We start from the raw sequence: 5,313 nt of genomic DNA on the forward strand, positions 1-5,313 counted from the left end.
TATATATATATATATATATATATATATATATATATATATATATATCCTTATCCATTTTTAATTTTGAGACAGAGTCTTACTCTGTCTAGGCTGGCCTCAAAGTTGCTATCCTCCCACCTCAGCCCCAGCTCTGACTAGCTGGGATTGATTAATCCCAGCTGAAATATGTTTTTCAATTTTCCCAGCATGCTGTGTATATTATATTTTGCAAGCAATGTTGAGATATTTTGTTAATAAAAAATAAAATTGTAGGGCTGGGAATGTAGCTCAGTGATAGAGTAATTGCCTCACACCTGAGAGGTACTGGGTTCGATCCTCAGCACCACATAAAAGTAAATAAATAAAGATATTGTGTCCACCTACAACTAAAAAAAAATTTTAAGTAAATAAATAAAATGTTATTTATGATTTTTTTAAAGAAGCATCTTCTTCTATAACTAGTTGCTATAACACAAGGATGGAGAATATGATTCTGAGGTAGAGACGAAGGCCTAGTGTATCCCTCTGTTTTGTTTATCTTCTTCCATTGTATAAGCTCTCTCTTTCTCATTTCCTTTCCTTTGAAAACCTTATGCATCTCTGTATCTTTCACACCACAAACTTCTATGATCATAGTGTCCATGTGCTTCATGAAAACATAACCACTCGTCATTTTTTTTAAAAAATGTATTTTTTTAGTTGTAGGTGGACACAATACCTTTATTTTATTTATGTGGTGCTGAGGATCGAACCCAGGGCCTCACACAAGGGAGGCGAGCGCTCTACTGCTGAGCCCCAGCCCAGCCCACCACTTGTGCTTTTTGTACCAGGTGTACTTCAGGATTTCACAAGATTTTTATGTGATTTTGTTTATTTCTTCCCCTTTGTTAGAAAATGAAAACTCCTATACCAACTGAGATAACAAATTACCTCTCTATTAACTATGTGATTCAGCAGTTCACAGAGGTCCCTTGCTTTGGGCCTGAGGTGAGGTAGAACACCATGGCGGAAGGGGGTAGCAGAGGGAAGCTCAGCTTATGGCATCCAGGAAGCAGAGAAAGAGTGAGTGAATATGTGCAGGCCCTGGAGGAGCCAGGGACAAGATAAAATTCCCAAGGGCATGCCCCCAGTGACCTATTTCCTCCAGCCACGCCTCAACTGCCAATAGTTACCACCTAGTACTATTCAAATTATAAATCCATCAAATAAATAAATTAATCCCATGACAAGGTTACAGCTCTTATAAGCATTTTCATTTCTGAACATTCCTGCATTGCCTAACACATGAGCTTTTCTGGGGACACCTCATAACAGAACACATAACAGAAATCATTGTAAAAATAATAGAAATTATATTAACAGACTCTTGCCCATTGCAAATCCAAGTAAAAATCGCTTTTGAATGATATTATCCTTCAGACATGTAACCTGAGAACTCTGATAAGTCTGAACAGTTTCTGAACACTGATGTGCCCATCAAACAGATGGACGGGGCTGGGTGCTGTTTTGAAGCAGCAGAACTGAGAGCTCAGCTGGCAGGTTGCCCAGACCTGGGGCAGAGCCAGGACAGCTGCCCACAAAGGCTGTCCCAGGATAGAGAGGCTGCGGCACGGAGCCTCCGCTCTGCTGAGCAGCTGGGCCCCTCTGAGCAGGCCCAGATGCAGGTCATCTGCTCCCATTCAGCTTGCGGATTCTGGGGTTTGAAAATGCCCATTTTAAATAAAGGACTCTGTTCTTCCAAACTGCTGATGTGGGGTTTTTGGTGAATCTGTTTCCTCCCTGTACCAAAGGCTTAAAAGTGGGGAGTGGTGAGAGTCCTAGGGGAGAAAGCAATAGTTCAACTCATGAAAGGTTTCCTGAATGTTCTCCAGGCAGAGAAGGGTCCCCTCAGGGCATCTTGTCCTTTGCTCTATGTCTAGGTTATGGGTATGAAGGACCCTAAGAATGGGGATTCTCTCACGTTCCCACACACTCTTCTCTCTAATCAACCTCTCAATGCCGGAAGTTCCCCCTTCCCTCTGGCTGTATTTTCCCCATTGGTAAGTCCAGCAGAACTCAGGAGCAAGCTGCTGCAGGCCCCACGAAGGCGTTCTTTCAGAGATCTGGATTATGATTCACTTGTTTTAGTCTGCTTTGTCACTGCCCCGACTAGGAGACCCAACAAGAACAATTTTAAAGGAGGAAAAGTTTATTTGGGGGCTCACGGTTTCACAAGTCTCAGTCCATAGAAAGTCGCTCCATTCCTGGGGGCTCGAGGTGAGACAGAACATCACTGTGGAAGAGTGTGGTGGAGAAAAGCCACCCAGAACATCACCTCAGGAAGCAGAGAAAGAGCTCCTCTCACAAGGACAAAATACATACCCAAGGGCACCTCTGGGACCTACCTCCTCCAGCCACACCCTACCTGCCCGCTGTACAACCCAGGTAATCTTATCAGGGATGAACACCTTATAGGGTTAAGACTCTCCTAACCCAATCATTTCACCTCTAAACCTTCTTTCCCTGTCTCACACATGAACTTTTGGGGGACACCACATATCTGAACCATAACGCCACTCAAACTGTGTTCTACGAGGTATGCTCTAAGTGCCTGGTGTGTGTGTGTGTGTGTGTGTGTGTGTGTGTGTGTGTGTGTATGTGGTATGGTGGTAGATGTAAAGAGAGACAATAGAAAATACTATTACTTAGACAGATTTCCCTTTAGTGTAAGTAAATATTTTTGGGAAATGTAGGATTAACAAAAGACAAACTTGTTTTTTTACAGCACCACTTCTGGGGGATTTTCATAAGCTGATATGAATTGTGACCGTCCTAGAATGAAGGAGTGTTATATTCTGTAAATGATTTTTTTTTGAGGTTCATTCTGAAAAAGTGACTTTTGGGGAAATTGTCCTCCTCTATAACCACTTCAGTTCTGTCTTTTCTAGATTAAATAATGACGTTCCCATCTTTCACCATACACAGATGGTTGTGAACACACATCAAGCTCCATCTTTCTTCTGATCAAGATGGTTTAAATCAGAGGCAGAGGACTTGAGTGCTCAGATGGTGGGTACCCAGTGTTTCATGAGCCCATGAGGGAGGCAGAGTCTGGGGTGCCAGAACAAAGCTGGGGATTTAGTAGAATGGGAGTCGGGGACCTTCAGGGGCTAGGAAGAGATCTATCTAGGACCACCCCATGCACTTGAGGAATAAGAAATGTGGACTGGTTCTCAGCTCCATCTTTTTACCTAGAAGAAAAGGGGGCTTCCAGGAAGGTTCCTGTCTAAACCCAGGACCTGGTGTAAACACTCATAGCAGTGATAGAGCTGGTGACAGGAAAAGAGAGGACTGAAAAGTAGTCTGAATTTGGGGCTAAAAGAGCATTTAAAGTTGGTTGAACCTTTATCTTAGTCTACTTGGGCTGCTGTAACAAAAATACAATAAATGGGGTGGTCTATAAACAGCAGAAAACTATTTCTCCCAGTTCGGAAAGCTGGGAAGTCCAAGATCAAGGTGCTAGTGGATTCAGTGTCTGGTGAGGGCTGAAGGGAGAGCTAACTTTCTGGGGTGTCTTTCCCGGGGGTGCTAACTCCATCACAAGGGCTCTGTGCTCATGACCTAACTGTCTCCCAAGGTCCCCACCTCCTACTCCCATCACCGTGGGGGTGAGGATTTCAACATGTAAATGGGGCTGGAGGCATGAACATTCAGACAGCAGCTGCCTTGGAGAAACCACAGAGCTAGAGTGGGAGGCTTAGTGACCTCAGGGATTTGAGCAACTTTTAAGACTAGGATCTTTAGGCCCAGCATTCTGAAATTTTGAAAATAATAGGTATTAAAAAGCAAAACAGCATGCAGAACCTAGGGGCTGTTGTAGATACAGTATCAGAGAAAAAGGACAGCCAGTATGGGGTTGAATTGAGGGGCAGAGCCTAGCACTTGGGAGATGGAGACAGGGAGGAGATCACAGGTTGCAGGAAGCCTCAGCTTTTTTTCTAAGTCAAGGTTCTTCTCATTCTTTTACTTAAAAAAAAAAAAAAAAGACAAAACAAAAACAGAAACCCTGAGATTCTTCCGCCAGAGCTGGACTAGCTTCCCCCCACCACAGGGGACTGGAGACTCTGGTGGGCAAAGGGACATAGCTAGGGGCAGGAGAGAGCTTGGGCAGAACCCAGTGAGGGAGGGAAAAGAAGACACTCCAGCTTCTGCAAAGACATGCAGCGTTTCCTGAGTGATGTCGGTTAATCTCAGGAAGTGAGACAGCTGTGACTTGATCAGAGGGATAACTGCAGGAGTGGGCTCCAAGGAGAGTTCTTGTCAAGCTTTGAGAAAGAGGAGGAGGAAGGGGTGGAGGAGGAGAGAAGAGAAACCACCTCTGAGAGGAGCACACAGAACCCATCTGAAAGAAAGTGATTCTCAAATAGGAAAAAAGTGAAAGTGAAATGCAACCACCCACCCAAAGAGCAAAAGGCAAGCTCCTCTGTCACCCCAGAGATGTCTCATCTTCCTCAGGCACCTGTCCCTGCCCCAACCAACTGCCTCCTGGCAGAGCTTGCCCTGCCCCCCTTAGAAGAAAGGGTGGGTGTGAAAGGGACTTAAACTTCTTAAAGCATCCTACAACTATGTACTCTGGTTCTTCAATATTTGTATTGAATTTGTTTTTTTCCTGATGTATGTATGGTAAAGGGGAGAGGCATAAAACTGCTGCCCTTCAGGCCTTCCTCTTCTGGATTTCAGATTCCTCAATTGTAAAATGATGATATGAAAATAAATGGTCTTAAGGGTTTTTTCAGTATATTTTGTTTTCAGCAATACCATCTATCATTTATAGAATGAATACTCTGTGAAAAAATAATTAGCATGTTATCTCGAATTCATAAAATAATCTGTGAAGTGGGTATACAGATGAATTGTGGTCAACAGATGAATTAAATGAGCCTTTGGGCCTCAGTTTCTGACTTCTCATCCTGCAAACTGTGTTCAAATACTCCAGATTGATGTGCACTTAGACGCCACCAGGTGGCAGCCTGTACCCACTTTTGAACTCAGTTTGCACGCGGACAATCTGACTGCTCCATAAATCAGAAAGTTGATCTAATCCAAACTGAGAATTCACCAGTTATGGAGCATATGAACAACTTCTCTTTACCTAATTGAGATCACAGGAGATTGAACGAATTTAGAGGCTAAATGGACAATTGATATTTTTTTTTCCTTGAATGACTCATTTTTAATTTAAAGATGTCCAGTGTAGGATTTCAAAAGAGTAAGGAGCAAAAAGAAGACTGTCTTCTAAGAGATTGAAGATGGGAAAGTATGAGGTTTTTTTGGAAAAATCGAGTAAGACAGTGT

This window comes from Marmota marmota, unplaced genomic scaffold (assembly GCF_001458135.2).
Source record: "Marmota marmota marmota unplaced genomic scaffold, marMar, whole genome shotgun sequence".
NCBI classification, from domain to species: Eukaryota; Metazoa; Chordata; class Mammalia; order Rodentia; family Sciuridae; genus Marmota; species Marmota marmota.